Below are 22,682 nucleotides of genomic sequence, written 5' to 3'. Positions count from 1 at the left end.
GAGAGATACCTGTACCTGAGTGCTATTAGAATGTTGTGTTTATCATGTGAAGGACACGGTTAATGTAACCTTGAGCAAACGACTCCACCAGCTATATTAGCACAATAAATATGTTAAACATGACCTATGGAGGCAAGGAAGAAAACATACAGCCTGCTCAGGAAACAGGGGGAAAGAAAGCCTGAAATTTAAAAAAATATATTTAATGCACACTATTGGTGTATTTAAAACTGTTCACTCATGTAAACTAAATAGAAAATGACCAAACAAGATTTTGGACACTGTACTGAAATTTTACAACCATCTTTGCGTCAGTAGTTACTGACACAAAGATGGTAAAGATGGTATGGTTATTTGTGTGACAGGGAAACCAGGCGTAATGAAGCTGAACTTACAAAGATACTAACAACACGTCCCTGAAACAAGCAGAGCACTCAGAGGGATAGGGAAAGATTGTATATACTATGTTCTTCAATTTCTAATGTTTATGAATAAAAGCCTGGTCCATTTTCCCCTTGTCAAATTAGCAATGTTAGGTGGGTATTTTACAGAGGACTATATACTGGAAGATGAGCGCTGTGAATTTGAACAGCATTACAAAATGGCAAACACATTATATAGTGTACTATTTCAGTGGTATGGAACGGTTTGGAACACCGCTTGTGTGTGAGAAATTAAGTCCTGAGTGTGAGAATGCTGCAGTGATGGATGGTTAAATGAAGTGGGACAGATGCAGAGCATGACAGTGCCCCTGTTCTTTCCAACCCACAGGAGAAGAGACTTAGTTAAGGACAACTGGGTGTCACTCTGTCCCTCACTGTGAGGCAGAGAGCAGCTGATGATAATTAACCTTCAACACAATCAGCTAAGACCTCAGAAGTTAATGTCACACAAACCCTGAGATGAGGCCAGTGTATTCACTCATGTTCTCTGGCATCCATGCCAAAGAAACAGTGCAAAGCTATGAAACCAATATTATTATAGTAAAGAAAAAAGATTTTAACATCTACTGAGAGGATATGACCTGTAGAAAACCCATAAGTGACCACAGGAGAAAATAAGTCAGAAAAAGTAGTTTAGCCATGTTGCAAGTTTCTTATTTTTTTGCAACAAGGGCCCGGTTGGGGCCAGTCACAGAGTGATGGCAGCAATTATGTAGGGCCCAAGAGTTTCTGGGATAACTGAATCATGGACGGAATTGCAAAGTTTAAAAAAGCTATAAAACAGATTCCATAGGGCCCTACATGAAGGCAGTGCTAAAAGCTTACTGGAGATTCAAAAATATTTCTGGGTTTTGCATCCGAGCCGCCCCACTTTAACTGTATTTTAAAAAACATCTTAAAGTGCTTCTATCATGTATTTGGGCTTTTTCCTTTACCGTGTTATATATCTTTTTTGTGCATGTTATAGGTTTACAAAGAGAAAAAGCCCAAAGTCCACCCCAAAGGGTCTTACCATCTCCGTCAGAAAACAAAAACAGCTCTATTGTAGTCCTGCCTTTACTTCCATGACAAACGTGCATCACTTTGTAACACATGAGATAATGCTCGCCTAGCTGCTAGTGCGGCAGGCCGTCATACTCTGCTCTGACTGGTAGTGCTGACCTACAGTTGGTACTGTACATGTGTGACACCCAACAGAAAGGGAACAGAAGTGAGATGCCTCACTCTGTTGCCAAAACAGAGAGCTCAACACACAGGGTGAAAAGAAGAGCTGCAGCAATGTGCAGTACAACAAAAATATGGTGTTTTTCAAAAATGAAACCACGTAAACCTCTGGTACAACTTCTAAATACAATTATAAAACTGAAAATGAGCATAATATGAACACAAAAAAAAAATAGGAAGGGCAACTTAGGCCCGGGGGGCCACCAGGCTTGCAATACACTCGGGGAAACCCTGATTCTTACTACATAAGATGCACATACATACTGTTGCCTAATTTTGTTTAACATATGTTATTAATAATTGTGCTTGATAAAGCATCCACTCGCTAAGTGTTTAAGTGACTTTGCCAAACTGCCATAATTAGTTCAGTGCATTTGATTGAAATTACTTCTAATAATAACCTTGTACAATTGAGATATATTTAATGGATGTTTCTCCAAAGGAAGAAAAAACACAGGCTGTATTTCCTACTAAAGCAGACAATTCAAAGTGCCGGCTAAGAAGGGCAATCTAATGGATTCAAAATGGAACATGGTGACTCTGACCGACCAGAGTGTGATGCTGGAGGATACCAGGAGACAACACATACCCCAAATTAAGCTGCAACGAGAGTTAAATCTCTCGTCAGATGTAATAACCGCTTCATCTTTCTGACCTTTCTTTCATCCAATCATAGTAATTTCTTACAGAACTGGGGGTCAGATTTGTGGATGACGATAAATACCAGGCTCCTGACTGCAAATGAGGTGTTCACTTTTACTTTTCAGCAATGTGCAGTAAAAATATGGTGTTTAAAATGAAACCATGTAAACCTATTCTTGAACAAAACTCAAAATACAAATACGAACCTGAAAATGAGCATAATATGAGCGCTTTAATTACCATAATTATAAGTATTCATCATTATAAAATGTTGTGTACCATCTTAAATCACAATTAATATATTAAATAGAGGCATTTTAGACCGAATATATTAGGACAATATAAAATATTAAGGTTTACAGGAAATCAAGCCTGCTCCTCTTCCAATTTGTTGATTGTAGTCTAGACCTCAGCAAATCTGGCCCTTGAGCAAGCTGAAATCCATGCATACTATTGGCGTTTTTCCACTGCTGGTAACATTTGCATGTGTTAGGGGCCCCGGTCAGTATTTACTAACGCTATACGCTAGCGTTATATAAAGTACATGAACTTTAGCAACCATGATTGCACACCAACATGTTTGCTGTGTACTGTGTGTGTTTCAGAGCAGTCACGCTTTGCAAAACCGCCGCCGCAGACCGTCTGGTGGGCAACGTCCGACCGGTGAGATCTCCGGTTGTGACCTGCTGGGCTTTGTATAATCTTTATGAGAGTCATGGAGAGATTTATGACAACGACTGGGATGCATCTGGGACGGCAGAGCCAGTGGGGACACTGTCACAGGGTGCAGAGGAAGAAGACCGGGATGTCCGGGAGGGTTAGATGCGCTACTTGAAAAGCTAAATAAAAACTTTTCTATGATTACTTGTCTTGTTTTTTTTAAGTAACAGTGTGCAATATTGGAAACGACATAAAGCCCCTAACAGCCCTTAATATTGAACAGTTGATATGTGAGAATAGTGCAGAGAGTAGATAATCTGTCGGTGTCTGGCTAGATTTGTTTTTTAAATGTCCATTTGTTCTGGACACACACTCCACACTCCTGTCTGCTAACAACGCAGTGATCCGACCAACCAGCAGTCTGCAGGTTTTCACGTCACCTTTTGGGCTCGCCTTAGCTCGCTTGGAACCTCGACTGAGGTAGTACTAAAAAAAGTCCCTGATAGCAGGTCCACGGGACTTGTTTTTGTAATGGAAAACCAAAAAAGGCAAGTATAGTCGAGGCTTGTCGAGTAGATACCATGCAGTGGGAAACCGCCATAAGTGACTGTACACCCGAGCTAGAACATATGTGGGCTAGTACCAAGTGAATTAAAATACTCACTTTTAAACAAAAGGAATTAAAAAAATAAAACATATCTGTGTCTCCACTGCAACCATAAACCAACATTGGCCGATGAGCTAAAAAACTGGCCCTTGGTTGAACCTAATTGGCAACCAATGCTTAAGGTACTGTACGCCAGCTGCCTACAATGCCCGGTTTCAACACACATCATTGGAAATGAGTGAACTCTGGAGCGCACAAACAAACAAAAAGCAGCCAGTGAGTGAAGTGAGCAACAGCACTCCACCCTCAGAAATATAGCCAGGAAATTCACAAACAGGTTGCAGGACACAAAAAAATAAATGTTGCACCAAATGGCATTGGGTAATCTACTAAAATGTGCACCTTCACCAAATGCAGAACAAAAAACGAGCAATAAAGTCTTAATAGTGCCGCGAAAAATAGAAATCTGGTATTTGGCATACAAATCCAAAATAGGAATAGCCTGACACTCTGTGACATTCTCTGTCACATCTGTGACAGAGAATTTACCTGTAGGCCACTTCTCTGGTAACTGAGCCCCCATCTGGTTTGAGAACAGATCTGCTGCTGGTCTGGGACTTGGCCTAGCCCTGTGTGTGCTGTCCTGATGCTGAACCAGGTGGCGTCAAACATTGGGAGCTGCTGCTCCTTCCAATCTTCTACTGTACTCTATTAAAAGCAAATTAAACATTTTCTAACATCTGTTTTGGGTTGGTGATTTGTTAAAAGTAACATTAATTTAATGCATTTAAAGAGGATTGAAGGCACTACATGTCTGCAGAAAGTCATAGTTCATTGCATTAAACATCAGTTTGACCAAGAAAATAAATGATATCCTTCAGAAAAGCTGGCCAATCTCTGCTACTTTGACTTTAATAACTGCAACTACTACTACTGCTATTATAATAATAATAATAAATCCATTTATTCATTATAAGTCATTACAAGTTAGTTTATTCATTCTGTTTCTAACCTTAGACAGCTAATACCATTTCTTTTTACAATTATAATTTGAAATGATGAAGGCACTTGCAGATGAAAAGGTTGTACAAAATGTAAACCAGACTTTGGTTTTATTATCTTCTTTTTTTGTTACCTCTGAAGGCTAATTAAGATTTGTATTAAACCTATGGCTTTCTTTCTTTCTTTCTTTTTCTTCTTTTTTTTGAAAACAACCAAAGCACTGACAACAAGAAAGATCTTGGGTACATAATAAGAATATGAAACAACATTGAAATCATAGGCTACAGCAATCACGTCAATGCTCATCTGTAGAGGAAACCATGAGGGGTTTCTTCTGATGGATGGGAAACCAGCACTGAATGGCTATTGACTCTTCCAGTCCACAGAGAATTCATGAACAGTTCAGGTTACTGATTGGTAGCTAATTAAATGCAGCCTCGTTATCTAGCTAGTCACAATTAGCAATTGTATACGGGTCAAATTGACCCCTTTCAAATTTTTACAAGAAGAAAAAGTTACATTTTTTTTCTACCTACAAATCAATGGCCTTACCTTATTTTCCTGTGATAAACATGTATTTCTGAATCAATTCAGTAAATTATTCCGGATATGGCCACAGACTGAGTAGGAACCCGAGGGATACGACAGGTTCCCGAAAATGAAGACAATTCAAGGTCCACGGTAAACGCTGGTAAATAATAAAGCTAACTAGCATTAGCTTGACGTTATAAATTCAGCCCAATAACTCTTGTTGCAGCTGGATAGAAGGGGTTTACAATGTATTTGTGCTGTTGGTTACTGACCTTTGAGAAAAATGCTTAATTTAGCCTACTGATTGGAATGTAGCAAATGTAAGTTAGGCTACTCATCAATGCATAAAATGGTGCCACTAACGGACATTGTAACCTTTAGCTAGTTTTGTAGCGTTAGTTTATGATCCTAAACAACTGGTAACAAGCTGAATTTTGAGTCTAGCAGGTAACGTTACAGACACGAAATGTAGGCTATCACAAAATTAAGCGGAAATTAGCCATATTTGTTTAATTATTCTTCAACAGAAGCAGAAAACTAGCTAGCATACCTTGAGCACACTTTGGTGGTTTCAGCAGACTGTCGTTTTTCTTCCTAAAGTTGCACGAGTGAGGTTAGACCCTAATTTCTAATCTATGGTGGTGTGTTCAATAAACCTTGGGAAAAAAGGAAATATGGGCTGGAAGATAAAGAAAACAGTAGACCCCACAAATTAGTCTTGCTCATGTCCTCATTATGAACCTGACCTGCATCAATTCACTTTTATCACAAACCTTAGTGACTTTACATTTTCTATTTATTATCAGCCTCATTACTAACAGAGTGTAAATTGTAATTTTCCCACTGGGGATCAATAAAAGTAAAAATTTTAATTATTATTATTATTACTAATTCAATGATATGATGACTGAAGTGGGGCTGTAGTACTCGAGTCCAAGACCAGACTCGAGTACTACAGCCCTGACTGAAGTGCTCTTGATACATTTCAGAATGTGTGATTACTCCATGTTAGCTAGCCTACTACATGAAAGATAAAGTGGACTCACATACGTGGGGGTCAAAAGTTCACATAGGAAATAGCAGCTTGATAAAATGATCTTAACTCCAGTTCAGTTTAATAGCTTTTTCCAGACTTTATCCATTTATTGAGTTTGGTCCATTGTCAAAAGATAAGATACTTTGGATCCCATGGGCAAAACAGCAGCTCAAATGCAAACCCAAGACAAACTGATTCAATAGAAATTGAAAAGAATATACTATAATAGGAATATAACAATAAGAGTAATAACAATATGTACACTAGACGCTGCTTTTATATACAGAGGAGTGATGGAGTTGCATTTAAAGTTGTCATCTTTAATAGTTTATTTAACCATCTGGCAGCACAAATCTTTAATTTCTATAAATGAGTTTTCAACAACATGGAATTATTCTTAATTTGATTTTCCTAATGATAAATCTTCACATGCTGGTAGTGTTGGCTTTCAAAGCTTACTCTCTGCTAGAACAAACTAGAATGAGCTAAAACTAGATTTGCCGGACATATAGCCAGTAGGCTGTAGCCAATTTAAGATTACCACCATTCCCAGTTAATGAGCTGTCAAACTTTAAGTATTCCGGGGGGGCCTTTGGCAGCAAATAGCCTACTGTGTGAAACTGGATGGTCAAGATGCAGATAAACTTATGAACATGATATTGATTCTGTAGAGCAAATATGGGACAGCCAGCAAAGCAGTTTGTGTTTATGGATGCAGCATTTATTCATTTTAGGATCAACACAGAGTACATGAGCTTGCAGAAATGCTAGCATCAGCTGGCACCAGTGTCCAAAACAGGTGGTTACCATGCCGTTGCCAATAAAGTCAAAATATTTTGCTGAAAAATGGAAAATAAGCAAAGTACTGATTTTTTTTTTTTTAAAGTACACGAGAAAAGACAAATTATTATCAAATAGTGTGAAGAGCCTTTGACCAGGACTGTAGAGGAAAACAAAAACATCACACATTTCTATTTGGAAAGTTTTAATTTATTGTCGGTAATCAATGAAATAATCAAACCGTCAAGTTGTACTATATGCAGTCTTTAAAAGACCGAAGCATTTGGTGAAAATGCATCTGCTGATTTAAAGTTAACAATAAGCTGTATTTGCCACGTATGAGGACACATATGAGGATTTTTGCTTTGGAACATCATTGCTCACTCACACTTGCTCACTCATACAAAACAAGCAACAAAACAGACCATGTATACACACTATAAACAGAAACAATATAGACAGGTTGAGGCAATAGTGAAATAAAGAGTGCAAAGTATGCAGGAGTAAATTATAATTATGATTATTGTTATTTTCATTACGGGACATAATGCAAAGGATGCTGGAATAAATAGTATTATGTTACAATAAGAACAGTATGAACAGCTCTGAAATAGAGAATGATGAATAAAGGTTATAACCATTTATTGCATGGGGGTCCAAAGCATACCCACATTGCTATTTACCCCACCATCACTTCACACTATCAATTCTTTGAGACGATAAACAAAAAAGGGGGTTTGTTAGTTTTGGCATCCACAGCAAAAACAAAAAACCTGTGGATGCCACGAGTGGAGCCAACAACAGACACTACATGGAACCACAAGGTGGTGCCAAACATGAGCGCATGTGTTTCCCCAACCATTCTCTCTTATTATATTTCAGTACAACATCACGATCCGTTTGTTTCCTTTTGACATATATACATACTTAAATATACAGTATACTTTTAATACATACATTAAAAAGTAAAAGTCAAGATGGTAAAAAAGTAAAACTCTCTAGTCCAAAGTCTCTGGGGAGAGTTAAATCAACATTTTACCACACCGGCAATCGATCATCTCCTTAATGAATTTACGCTTGATCTGTATCACTCCACTTAAATGAAACCCTTTCGCCCTATCATCTGTCACGACTACGTCCTCGGCCTCTGCCCCCTACCAATTAATGACGTGGTCTCCAATATCTGCTGCACGAGGACCATTTTTTTTCCCATTCAGCCCAGCATGCAACAATTAGGCTACAGCTGGACTTTACCAACGCATCTGGCACACACAACCAAAAAAATGTGGCTGAGCGGGTGTTATGGAGCCAGAATGTTAAAACATTCATTGACGAGCATATGATGGATAATCAATGTCTCAACTTCTGCTGCACCATGAAGCATTTTAACCTAATATCACTATAAGGAGGTTTAGTCAGTGACTGGCGCAGCCTTTATGAAATTGGCATTACAGCCTTTAAACAGACAGGTTTCCATAATATGCTCTTAAATGCATTGCGTATTTTGACTTTAAAACTTGTCTTACCTGCTTATCTGTGTGCACCCTTCTGTCCAGTTTTGAAATAGATTCTCTGTTAGTTTGACTTAGGTTTGGTGTGAGTGTCCGCTGGCCGCAGAAATATGTCGTTTTGCAAGTAAAGCGTAATTGCAATGTAACTCAATCCATCCCCCCCCCACCCCCCCGTATAGTTCTCTGGATGTTGTTCCGTGGCTCCCTCCACACGCCGAGACTCACTAGGCAGATGTGCAGAGTAACCGATAACATCGGCAGCAGTCCAGCTCTATTTTGTCTTTAGATGACCAAATCATTTCCTGTTTTATGGGGCATTAGCGCGCCCGGTGAATAAAAAAACATCCTCATCCCAAATAGTTGAAAAAAATACCCCATCCTCACTTTATCCTCTGGAGAAAATCAGTCATTTTCACAGCACCGGAGAGTTTTATTTTTCCTGGTTAGTCTTCACCACTTACGTTGCCTTGAAATGTGATAGGCTTACTGAACTGGAAGAATATTAGGCTTATTCCAGCGATGCCGGTGATGCTGCGCATCCTGCATCCCAATAACGCGATGAGAGAAGAGCGCAAAGAAAAAAAAAAAACAGCCAGAGATTTCGCTTTGTCCTGTTCTCCTTCAAACAAATTACGGACGTGTGAAACACGCTTTTGTAAAAACACAAACCAAAGAAACACCCTTTTTTACATCTTGGGTTGTGGATTTAGTCCCGCACAGTCGGCTGTATCCACTGCGGTCCAGTGGAAAGATGCAGAGCAGATTGAGGTGCAGGCGAAGTCTCGTCCCTTTTTTCTTGCGCGCACACACTCACAGTCAGAGGGGATTTTTATTTGTGGAGCCTTCCTCACACCCTGGCTGACCAGACTTGAAAAGGAAGACGCTCAGGACTCATGATGCATTTATAAAAGCGTCCAAAACTCCGGAGCTTGTCAGAGCTGCGTTTCTTCAACATGTGAAAGTAGCCAGCAACGGAACAGCTCATCTGACGGAAAGGGACATATTAAGGAGAATAAGTCCGTTTTTTTTTTATTATGACTGTGTACTGGAAGGTTCAGCAGTGGAGTAAGCCAGTGAGATCATAGCCTTTATCACGAGGGAATTCAATCTCCAAAAGAAATGTGCAAGGAGCAATTATTTCTTAGAATAATATAAAGCACATCACTCTGATGCAACTTGCTATAAATAGGCTTTAATGCATTCCTGCCTGTTTACGACAGCCTGCCCCAGGTCAGGGAAACATGTTTTGTCTTGTATCTTCAGTCCTCTGGGAATGCAGTAGCAACATTTGGAGGACACAGGAAGAGCAGCAACAAGGTGTTGTCCCTCCTGAGCAGGTGAAAAGTACAATCCACCCCCTAGAGAACAGTTTCTGACATCGCCACCAATCAACAAAGCCCGCAGCCTTGGCTTGCACTTCTACAGAAGTCAAGATCTCTCATTCAATTCAGTGGGTCAACAACAGGATCATAGGCTACTGCTGCTCCATCTTGCCCTTTGAATGGTTGGTGGTTAAGTTGGTTGGTTTCCTGCACTGATCAAGACTTCAGAGTGGCCACCAGCAGGGGCGTCGGACTGGCGAGGGGGGGGGGGATTGTGCAGCAGAATTGTGTGCACGCAGAAGATTAACATGTAACAGTGGACTTAAATGTCTTCTTTATTTTGTTTAATATTTTACTTTCAAATATTTCAGACTTAAATGTCTTGTTAAACACCAAACAGTGTAGTAGAAGGTGAAGGTTGATGTAACTGGACATCTGAGAATCATTTTTCACCCCACTCAGTGCTCACCCACCAGTCACACCATACAGTAAGTGTGTGATGGGTGGGTAAGAGGCTCCACAGAGATACTGAAGTGCAACCCCATCCACATATTGCTCAAAAGATGATTGCTCGGAGAATCACAATATCAGAGAATCGAAGAACCGTATCACGTACAAGCAGGATGGGAGGAAAGTAAGTTGGGGGATTCTTTTCCCATGATGGCAGACGTGGGATGTTTTTTTGTTGTATTGCTCTTGGATCATAACTACACAAGGGGTTTATTCCTTAGAAATCACCTGCAGCAGCGAGGTATCCACAGGCGTGTTTAGATATAGCCTCAGGAATAACAGTGAGTGAATGAATTACACTGTAATATGCACAACACAAAACCGATTTTCCATATCCCGTAGCAAGTTATCATTAATGCAATTTGCATTCCAAACAGTCAGCTACGTGTCAAGTAATTTATGACATAGTATTGATAAAAAATGTAATCATTATGCTTCAAGGGGGAATCAGTGTTATTGAAATTCCACTGTATTTGGCCAGATTGGAAACATATTGGGATATTGTGTAGAAGTGCAGGCCAAGAGTGATATTCATTTTTTATAAGCCCCCTTGCAACAAACAAAAAGCTCTGCCGAAATTGTATTTGGCTATTTGCTGTTATCTAAACGTATTAAATCACTGTTAATATATTGCATATTAGGAGTTTGTCCCTGATGACACAAAATGCTTACACAACAGGTTGATCTGATGAAGACATGCTTCCACTAAAGGAGGAAGAGTCACTTAGTGCTTCAAAAGAAGTTAAGATGCAACAAAAACAGAGATATCTTCCTGATTATTCCATGCTTTTCTCTTCCTTGTGAAAAGCCGGCGCCCAAATTACCCACAATGCAATGGTCGGGATAATGTAGAGCGAGGCGGTCATTACAGCAAATACAACCCTGACAGGGTGATGCAGGAGCCCAACGCAAACAGAGGATGTCCTCCGCACAGGGTCAAGCACACCTTTATCACCCGTGGTGCACACTTAAGCCAATATTTTGATGTTAATGACAAATAACAAGAAAGCTTACAAGAACAAAAGTAAATACAACATAAATCTGCAATACAAAACAGCGAAAAGGCCATCCTGCCCTCCCAAAACATTTAACTTCCTCCCCTCAGCAAAAAGAAAAACTACGTATAATGCGTTCCATTCACCTTGGAACTGCAGAGATCTGAGAAAAGGTTGACTATAGTCCTCATAAATCGACCGCAGTTAAAAAAAATCACAACACAAAGAAAGTGAGGGACATCCGGCGGAATTTCAGGCTTCACCTTAACAATCCCGGATATGAAAGTTGTTGATATCGCTGATACTATGTCTAGCATATATGTATAGAATGCTTTTCAACACACACACACCAGTCTACCACCACTCAGATCATCCCCATGCTGTCAGAACTGATTTTATTATTTCACTGATTACGGATTAATTAATGTATGTCTTGGGCTGGTCCAGCTACATTTGAGACCTTTGAACCCCATGTGAGGCAGCCTGTCATCTCAACACATCCGGAATGCTTTTATCGTTGCCTTTTACTGGTATATTGTTTTTGTGTTTGGTCTCGTCTTTCATGCTGTCTATTAACTACTGCAAAACAATGCTTTGTAAATCCAACTCATTAGTGCTACAACACTTGGCCGGTTTCAAATCCAGTACTGATGAAGTGCCTATGAAATTAAAGCTTCTACAGAATTAGATTTAAATTAAAGTGCAACACTGATGTCAGAAGATGTTAATAGGTCCCATGACTTGGTGCCTTAGTGGTCCCCTCATACCGTATCTGAAGTCTCTTTCCCAAAGTTCAGCCTTGGTGCAGAATTACAGCCACTAGAGCCAGTCCCACAAGAGCTTTCTTTAGTATGTGCACTGTTCATTTCCCCAGAGCTCAGTGCAGTGGCAGAAGGGCTGTCCAAAAAACACTGAACAGGACTGATTTGGTGTGCAGTGTTGCAGCTTAGGAGTTCCTAGAATATGAACGAGCATATCTGATCTCCCATTTCAGGCCCGGTCATAGAAGTGTGCATCTCCGGATGGGAAATAGCTTGTTAATGGGGCATGGACAAAACTTTAACTGTGGCTGAAAATCTGACTTGTGGAACTGGCACATTGACAGCTGCATAGCATTTGCTGAGGCACAGTATGCTTTACTGAGGGCCATATAGTTGTGGGTGCCCTTGTACTGTGGAACAATTCACTGAAGCAAGATGGAAAATCATACGTTGATTTAAACATGTCATCTGTGAGTCCTCGGCTGTCTCTCAGCCATCCGCCACGTGAAATTTGTACGCCTTAATTTTTGTTTGCATGACCACGTCTGACTTAAAACAAACCTTATTTGTGCGAGAGACATTTTGTGATTAGGCAGCACACTGACACTGCAATAGGCATTATTGACGAATCCCCAATGAGCTGCAGCGATCTGTGGGTGGGATGGATGTGAAGGAGGCTGCTGATGCTGAATTGGCAGGACAAGGGTACAGTCACCTCACTATGATGTGAACAAGGGTGCGTGGTGCAACTCACAATGGATGACACGTTTATGCTGAAGTCAGGGTGGGTTCATCCCTACTGGCTTATTGATTGAAAGAAGCTGGCAAGCTGCACCAACAGGGAATAAAATCTTCTGACAAATCAGAATATGGATAGTCAGCAATTTCCCTCATTAGAATTCAAAGCATTACTCAATTGACAGCTGTTTTTGGCATAGACTCTCTTATTCACTTGTCAACCTATCCTGTCCTAGGAGTGGACTGGTGTGAACTCTGCACTGAACTTTGCAAACTAGAATCAAAGATCACTTATCACCATGAGTTAATCGGGTCTCTAAATACACTCTCCATCTAATTTTGTGAGTAAAATTTCTCCAGTCAGCTGTAAACTACGGGGTCATACATTCTAACACACAGTTTCAGTTATGTCACATGTAAGACCTGTTGATTTTCTTGTTTTGTCCGGGCTCCTTTCACTTGTCTGAAGTGGAATTGAAAAACAGTGACACACTATTGTGTGCGTTGATCAGGATTTAGACATTTTTCAATGAAAACGTGTTGGTTTTGGGGTTGTTTGCTCACAGCACCAGACCATGATCCATCAAATGTGATCAAACCACACCTATATACCTCCAATCCTGATGAAGCAGATTAGCTTATAAATGGGAAACTAATAATAAAGAAAAGTTAGCAATGTTTTTGTTTTCCAAACTTTAAATTTGACACATTTAGTAATGTGTCTTAAATGCTATAGAGAAATACATCAGAATACAATGTTTTTTAGGGGCTTTAATGCACTATAAAAGTGTTATGCTGTTAAACTGTTTGCCAAAATGCAATGAATTTGTTTCTTTTGATTCTATAAAGTCTAGTTTCTATAAAGCTGCTACCCTTAATGTGTTAAAGACGGATTTACAACTTTCATCCCAGAGTGGTTCAACTCCTGTGTTTCCGCTGTGAGCCGATGCAGTTTGAGACACTGCAAGGCTGGCTAGTAAATATTCATTGGCTATAAATCAGACCACTGCTGCACTGGTGCAGTGTCGATGTGTCAGGTTGTGTGGCACGGTATCTGTGTGCGCACACAAACACACACGTCACCTCCCATCCCCAAAGGTCCTCCAATGCTGTGCATTGTGTGACCGAGTGGTGCTGTTCACTTTGCATCAGCTAACAGGATAGATCCCCGTCCTCCCTCAGACCGACAGCAGGCTAATGGCTCTGGCTTTGTTCCAGTGGCCAGAAAGAGCTGGGAAGACTTAACGTGATGGATGAAAAAAAAGAGAGAGATGGTGAAAAAGAGAGAGTGGTTGATGAGCAATAAAGCAGTGAAGAAGAGTAGAGTGACATGAATCTATAGCAGAAAGAACTTCTTTTCCATGTTGGTCCAAGCTAAGCGAATCCAAACAATAATTATACTTGACAATTTTGAAAGCAATCATACAATTAGATGCCGCCCGGATGGAATTGCATGCGCAACAGTGGATATGCTTCCTCTTTTTAGAAAAGCTGCTGTTGAGCCAGGGTTATACGTGCTTTGGTTGGCACAACTTTTGTCACTTGTAGCAAACCATTACCCAGGCACACAGAATAGCCATATTGCACTTAGCTAAGGAGAATGGACAGTTAAGTGTTTCTCTAACTCATTCCAAGGCAGGAGAAATGAGCAATGAGGACGGGTGGGAGTGACAGTAATAGTTGAGGAAGGTCTCAAATCACTGCCTGCATGGCAAGTAGGAGGCTAAACTTAAATTGGTAGAAAAACACTAAAACTCTCCAAATTGTTGTTGTGAATAAGCAAGATTAAATACTTATCTCTGGGGAAATAGTGCAACTATGGAAGCGCGCTTGTTCCCGTCCACCTTCTATTGCAAAGACGTAGCGTGTATTGCCTTAGCTGCCCTTTCAGAAATAAATCATCCGTCAGACTATGACTCAAGACATGCATCTTTGACCCCAAATGAAGAAAGTTAGTTTGAATTTGGGAAGATTTACCTGCAGGCTAAAACACACACACACACACACACACACACACACACACACACACACACACACACACACACACACACACACACACACACACACACACACCTTATCTTCATTTCCTTCTGCTCAAGAGTAATCTGGTCCAGGTGTCAATCACAATCACATTTGCCCTCCCTCTAGAATTGACTATACATTGGCAGACTGTATTTTTCTGATCAGGCGACTACATCATAGCCACAGGCACAATGGGACTGTCAGTGCATGACCTCTATAAACAGAGGGAAATGAAAAGCCATTCCAGATCAGCTATTACTTAAATAAGCTGTCTCTCGAGAACAGGTGCTCCTGCTCGGGAAAAGAAAAACTAAGTGAAGGGTATTTTGACAGGTCAGAATATCTTAACACAGAGACAGTCAACAGGGAGTCCTCAGTATTCAGTGCAGGGGGGTCGCCAAATAATGTCAAAAAAGAAAAAATTTTGGCAGTTGATTTTTTAAGAAATCAAAATATGTATGAAAATATATATTAGTATGAATCTGACATGTTAATAGCAAAGATAAATTGGCCTATTTTTGAAGAAAAAAAACATATAATTACACATTGAAGATAAGCGTATTATAGGTAAAGTATGGTAGCCGTGCAGTTAAGCTCACATGACGTATAAATAACATATCAATGTCCATTCGTTTATATCCACCCGACCCAGTTTGATATGTGCAATAGGTACAGTAAGGGGTCCCTACTCCGGTTCTTTTTCAGTTTAGGGGTCCTTGGCTTAACAAACGTTGAACACTTGACAAAAGCCCATGTGCTGTAAAACCTGGTTTGAGAGGCCAAAGCCCCGTTTATCCAATTTTTCAATGATGAAAAATTAGATAACCCCCCCCTGCCCCCCTCCCAGTTTAGAGGGATTAGCGTGGCCCTTGACTGGACTCATTCTCTGCAGAAGCAGGGTGAACTTCTGCTCCAGTAGGTCTTGAGAGACAGCTCACCTTTAGGCTTTGCCAGGGATTAATTGCATCCTCTGAATCCGTGCCCTTTTCCAGGACCAGCAGGATGCTGTTAGATGACTTTAAGTGGACGGTAGGAGAGGCTCTCGGATGTTCCAAACGACTAGTTTAGGGCCTCCAGCCTGTGCAGAGAATAGCAACAGACGACCAAACAGGAGTCATTTTCAATTCCAGTCAGGTTTTGTTGATGTTCTCTTTTTGTTTCTGCTTCCTCTTAACTTTTTTCCCCTCTTCGAGTGGATTCCTTCCCTCCTGATGTTGACATTAGCATTGGAGCATTATTGATCAGCACTCTACAGGAGCATGTCCGGTAGATTAAATCACCTGACCCCATCTTGGTCGCTCAGCACCCATTCAGGACTTTCAGGCAGGCGCGCATTACCGTTCCTTATCTAATATTGAGATGCAGCTGTAGCTGGGAGAGCTGAGCTCTCCCTCCCAACACCTCACTGGACACCAGACACACAAATGCACCAAGCACTTAGAACTACAATTAAAATTTAAAAAATCTCGTTTAACTTCAAATTTTTAGCAAACCCTGAATTTACTTATTTTTATATTTTTGTAAGCTAAAATGCAATCAGAGTAAGAGAGAATAAGAAAAAAATGTGATTAGATTGTGGTCAGATGAAGCTTTCTGCATGTCTTAGAAAATTAGATCCTGGTTTTTTGAAGGCACCTATACCTGAAAAAAATCCATTTTGCTCCCTTACATCTCAAGATTGAAGCTTCTTCCCTTCTTTTAAATTCACTGTTTACGAATACTGTCAATGTAAAACAAACCTGTTCAGCTTCAAAGCTCATGCAAAATCACGCTCATGCTTAAAACATAACCTGATCCAGGTGGGGCATCAGTGACTCATAAGAGGACAGCATGTTATTATATGCATGTAATTATGGATGTGGGCTTTAAAATAATACTACAAAAGCCTGTTTATTCTGTACATGCCCACTAAGAATTATCACACAATTAAGAAAGCTATTCACACTTAATGCAAGAAAGAAAGACTCCTGATGATTCCTCGATGACTCACACTTTGTGACTCAGGACTATGATTGTACCAGGAGGAATTAATAAAAAAAAAGGGAGGATGTCACGCACAGATTTCAGTACTGTCAGATTTATGCAACAATTATATAATCTTTCAGCCTGGGTGTTCATCAGGTGGGCTGTGTTTTGAAATCCAGTGTCACCAGCAGCTGCTTTCAACTGTGTTGGGATGTGTGTATGCTTCCTTTCTAAGTGAATGAACCAAATGTAGCTCTTAATAGTATATGATGCTCTATATCTATCTATCTCTCGTGTAGCTAAAACAGATCCATTCATGTAATTATTTTCCGATTCACATTTTATCGATACCATTCACAGTAAATATGTAGCTGGAGCCAGCAGCTGGTTAGCTTAGCACAACGACTGGAAACACAAAATATCAAAAATGCAATGTGTCAATTAGTCAGCTTTAGAGGTTACCTTGGAACAGAGCCAAGCTAGCTGTGCCCCCTTGCTCCCTTATGCTAAGCTAAGCTAAGCTAAGCTAAAGTAAGCTAAGCATCTGCACGCTCCTGCTGCATATTTACCAAAGAAACATGACAGTAGCATTGATCTTCATAGTTACTCATATTTAATCTTATATATATTTTATTTAGATTATTTTTAAAACACATCTGCAATTACCACTTATCAGCATAGGTCCCACCAAAGAAAACAAAACGGAGACCTTTGAAATTGTAACTTTAAGGATGAGAAATGTCTTTATCAATTTCTCCTCTCAACCAAATCCAGCCTCAGGAGGAGCGAGGCAGTCCCCATTCATCGCTGTCACAAACTGTTACTGCTGACCCATCACATGCCCAGAGGACAACACAAAGCAGCTGACTCTACCAATATGCCTATCAACCCACAACATATCACTTTGCTTCCATTTTGGATTTTATTTCCCCCCTTTTTTTCCTCTGTTGTCACGGCACTGTCCACAAAACCAGCCACCCGTTCTCTGCCCAACCTACCCGACAGAACAGGAGCGGCAGCCGTCTACCTTGCCAGCACTTGGTCACCAAAATCAGTAAAAGCACGGCTGCCAAAAAGTGCCATCGATTCCTGCTGCTGCTTTGAGCTACGTTTATCTCGGTCCCAGGTCACAGCTCAGTGCCTCTCTTTGGTTTCTCTTTCACTGCAGACTGAACCGGGGTGCCCAATGCCCGCTGGCCCGCCTGAAGCTTTTTACCCAGATACTCCATCAAAGTACGGTGTGGTAATTAGACAGGGCAACACTAAGCCAAGCCACAGGTGCCTATTTATTAGGTTGATTATCAAGTGTCCCATAGCAACAGCCATTGAATTGGCTCGGGCATCCTTTGCTGTTTGGCATACAAAACTCTGTGCTCTTTCGGCAGGACACATTTTAGCATATTCCTCCCATTTGAAGGGGTCAGTTCATTCATCTCTCTGCACCAGCTTAACACTTCCTCTCCACATCTCGCATGGCTCGTTGTGCTTGGGACAGTGATTACTCTGGAGACGCCATGGATTAATCAGTTGGTGGAGAGCACATTGATCTTCAGTCCAATTCATCAGATATTGGCTTCTGCTCGATGGAGGGGGAGAAATGCAGCATGAAAATCAATCCCATGGTCAAGGGTCCCAGTTTTGGGAATCAAGTTATAATTAAGGTGACTGTGCTACATACAAGCAGCATACAGTGTGGACTTGACTGAGTTCAACTTGACTACAGGAAACAGGCTTTTGACTAAGAATTGTGGTTTTAATGTTTTAATAGTTCATTTATTTGAATCCAACTTTTTAGGAGCAGTCCACCTTATTTTTTTCTTTATTTGTTTCCTCCACAGTTTGACAGGTAATGGGATTGAAATGATGAGCTGAACTACACAGTGATTTATGCATCGGAAAACAACCCCACTGTGACTCTGCTAGAAAATACACACAGAAGTAACGGAGGGTATTTCAAAAAATTTTGCTGACTGATCTTAAGTTTGATGACACACAATCTTGCTGATCCCATGGGTGATTGGATATGTACTGGTAAGAACAGCAGCTCATGAGGATGCGCGTGTGCATCCCGCTGCAAACACACGTTTGAATATTGATGATCTCCAAACCAGAAGAGTGACGCGTGCTGAATAGAGAATGAGATCCATTCTGTGCATGATTAGCTGAGTGATAACATCAGGTTTACCATGGGTAGTGACACTGATTACCTTTCTATGTAAAACACCAGCTGTAGCAACATGCCGTTTGTTTCAGTTCTATACATGTGGGTACAGCGTCGGCACAGAGACCCGACGTGGGAATATATAAAAGCCAAAGCCTCAGAATGGTAATAGATGCACTTTTAAATGCATGAGCATATTAATGAGAAACTCTTTTGGGACAGAAACATGCACACGTATGTTCAGAGTTTGATGACTGCAAAGCTGATTGGAGAGATGTGGATGCAACACATTCTCCAGAAAATTCCCCTTATTTGTTTCCTGTCACAGGTGAGTTATTTAGTCAAGCATCCCTATCTTGGAATTAAACCCCATGGCAACAACCATAATGATGTGCTCCACCATAATCACCCGCAACAGTTCTTCGTGGTACACAGCATCAAGTAAACATCAAATCCTTAAATTGATTTTCGGTCTTGGATGTGTATAATTTATGCAAATCAGTCTGAAAACACGTGGGTGATTGGGTTTTGTTCCGTTTTCTTATACTACATCTAAAGGAGGACACAACACTTTGGGGGGGGAATAAAACAACAACAATGCAAGTCTTTGCTTTTGGATAAAGGATAATGCTTCATTTTGCTGTCTGACTCACAGCACTGTTGCATAGCAGAGAGAAGAGGAGGAGGAGGAGGACGAAGAGGAGGAGGGGGAGAAAGGCTCGTCCCATCAGAGCTTGACACGAACTGCCCTCCTGAAAGGCTCTGATGTGACTGACACCTCTCTCCTCTCTGCCACTCCAATTAGCTTGGTGACAGGTGCATGTGGGGAAATAAGACAATCAATTACCATCCCCTCTCTTCTCCCTCTGTCCTCTCATCATCATCTTCCCTATGTCTTTATCACACTCTGTCCCTCTCCTCTCCCATTCTACTACTCTTAATTTATTGTCTTCTCTTGCTCTTTTTACCCCCAATTTCCCAGTCACACCTTGTCTCATTGTCTCCTCAAAGCATATCTCTCTCTCTCTCACACACACTCTCTCTCTACTTATCCCTCTGTTTCACTGCAGCATGCCTACAGTCAGGGTGACGGGGAGAGAAAAAGAGAGAAAATGTCATTAAGACTGTGAAGCGTCTTCCTTCTTTCCACTCAGAAACACAGAGCACTATCACTGCCAGGCATAACACGGATGTGTCTCCACTACTATAGGTAGCACTAAGCCCCAACAGGGTCCCACTAAATGCTGCCCAGCCCTCTGTGGGGTCCTCCTGAACATATCTGTTTGCATTACGGAGGCAAACAGGATACCTTCCTCAGTCCATTGATTTATCAGACACTAGTGTCAAATATATCCGGTAACTCAAAAGGTACCGTGGGTTATTTAAAACACTGATGTCACTGCAGGTTTCAGGGTGGGTCTTCTTGACTGGATGTTTGATGGTGGAAGTTTGCCACCTGCTGGTAAAGCTCATTACCTTCTCTGGTGTTTTTGATCAAACCTCTCTGATGAGTCCTACACAATCCTGGCATTTAGTGCTGCCAAACATCCGCAAAAAAGCTTTTCATTCTGTTAAGGCCAAAGGGAAATTCTTGACATCGGACCAAGAGGATCCAAAATGTTCATGTTGTCCAAATATCCAACCCTGTTTTCAATTTTGAAATGGCTTCGGGCAAATACATGCTCAACAGCTCATGTGTCGTTTAATTTTGGTTACTTAGATACAGACCATCTTTCAAATGGCCAAAACTCACGCCCTGCATCCATTAACAATACACTGAATCGCTGCCAGCTGCAACGCAACGAGCAGTCACTCACACTGCCGTCTGTTTACATGCTCCGGGACATTATTGAATAGCTAGTCATTCACTTACACAGTATAGTCAACAAAAATGGATAACTCCTTTGATAGATGCTCAAATTGCATTTTCAGCCAATTCCAAATGTTATGGTTTTACTTATAGTTAAGTCAAGTTGTCTGTGAAAAACAATGAACTAAAAACAAGGACAGATGCACTTTAGCTCACAGGGAAAGTTCTGAAACCCTATTAAAGACTTAAAGGCAACTTGAAACATGTTTATTTTTATTTTTATCGATAGATTGTTTCGGGTCGCAGTAGGCAGCTGTTTTCAGTAGAAAAGCTCTGATAAACCCACTGCAGACCAACTGCCAAGCACTGCAATGTCAGTCAGGCAAAAAGGCTAACGGTTAGCTATGGTAAATACAATGGAGCTGTTTGCCGTTAACTGTTAAACAGTCTGGTATTTCCCTCATAATAATTGAGCCGAAAAGGCTAAAAGAGAAATTGGACTTACATTTACCAAGTAGGCAGAATCATGAGTCCAAATAAATGATAATGAAGGCAATGGTTTGCCAACATGGTTGCTGCAATGTGTGTGTTCAGATTTCTCCAAAGTGGCTGAAAAATCACTTTTTACAGGTTTAAATAATAAGTCTTTAGTCAAGTAAGATAATTATGTAGTTTTATTAGTATTAAGGGAGAGATTATTAAAACATAACTCTCGCCAAAATGCAACCTAGGGTCTTTTTGTGAATGTACCCAAGTCAAACTTTGGTTTAAGAGCATATTTAGAAAGGAAGCGCCACTTTTAAGAATTACTGTATTCTCGTTTTCGGTCAAATGGCCTTTTGAATGGGAGAGCTAGGGGCACGACTACGATATCATGAATATCACTATTTCAAAACACTAAGAAGGCTCGACACAACATGAAACTTGGCTTGAAGTATCATGAGGGGCTCTACACATAAACTTGAGCATGGAGAATATTGTTTGTGTGCAGTTTATTAAATAGAAAGGTTTTGAACAACTCCCTTTAGAAGAAGTTGGGTTTTTTGCTTGCCGCCATCTTGTCAAAGAGTGTTGATCTCCAAATGCAAATGAACGGACTCCATAGGAGGAAATGTTGATCTTATATGCTCCTTTTTAAAGGTTCATTTTGTTTTACACTAACAACAAAACAACTATTTTGTATATCTGTGATTTTATATGGAAATAAGCTTTAGGAGGGTTTCCATCTTTACACTCCTCCCTGTAAAGTTGCATTTGGAGATTGACTCTTTTTGACTGGCAGGATGAACTCGAGCGGGAAAACCAACTGCTAAAGAGAATTGTTCAAAACCTTCCTTGTTCACAAAAAGACCCTAGGTTGCATTTTGACGAGATTGATGCTTTAAATGAGGATGTATAGGGTGTCATCTAATCAGCAGGGAATATAACAAGCACACACTGAGATACTGACATCTGAAATTTTCTTACTATCTATCTATCATGACCAGTGGACAGTTCAGGGTTTAAATCTACTGACTTCTATCGCTAACTCTATTTAACAGGAACTCAAATTCAAGCAGAAGATAAGTGGAGTGAGTACTCTACAGTTATATGAAAAACTGGTTATTTAAAGTTTATTGATTAATAGCATAACTGAAAGTTTGTCACTTTGAGAAAATGGAGTCATTTAACAATAGGGTGAGTAAAAATATGATAGGCTGCTTTTGTTAGACACCTGCGGATTGATGATGACTAATGCAGGTGTCCTTGAGCTTTCTTATCATGTTTTAAGTGATAAAATGGTCGTCAGACACTTCTCCCTTACTGAAACAGTCATTCAGTAAGTGCCGAATGACAATTTACTGATTTGCCGACCATGTGGCAGCCCGACAATGTAGTTATTTTATATATTTTCGCGAGATTCACATAAGGAATCAGGTGCGCATTAAAGGTTAAAGAAAATGAAGACAGGTATGTTTTTCT

The 22,682-nt window shown here is 40.5% G+C and overlaps 1 protein-coding gene across 2 annotated transcripts in view; it reads right to left on the bottom strand.

The window, feature by feature from the left end:
- grik4 (glutamate receptor, ionotropic, kainate 4) overlaps positions 1–9,286 on the bottom strand; it is a 288,509-nt gene extending 279,223 nt beyond the window's left edge. For both annotated transcript variants that reach the window (XM_034867139.1, XM_034867140.1), the window contains exon 1: positions 8,452–9,286. The gene's annotated coding sequence lies outside the window, so the exon portion shown is untranslated. The remainder of the gene's footprint in view (positions 1–8,451) is intronic.
- Between the last annotated feature and the right edge of the window lie 13,396 nt (positions 9,287–22,682).

This window comes from Etheostoma cragini, chromosome 3 (assembly GCF_013103735.1).
Source record: "Etheostoma cragini isolate CJK2018 chromosome 3, CSU_Ecrag_1.0, whole genome shotgun sequence".
Taxonomy (NCBI): domain Eukaryota; kingdom Metazoa; phylum Chordata; class Actinopteri; order Perciformes; family Percidae; genus Etheostoma; species Etheostoma cragini.
Note: the sequence above shows the minus strand (reverse complement) of the source record. Positions and strands in the feature narration are given on the sequence as shown.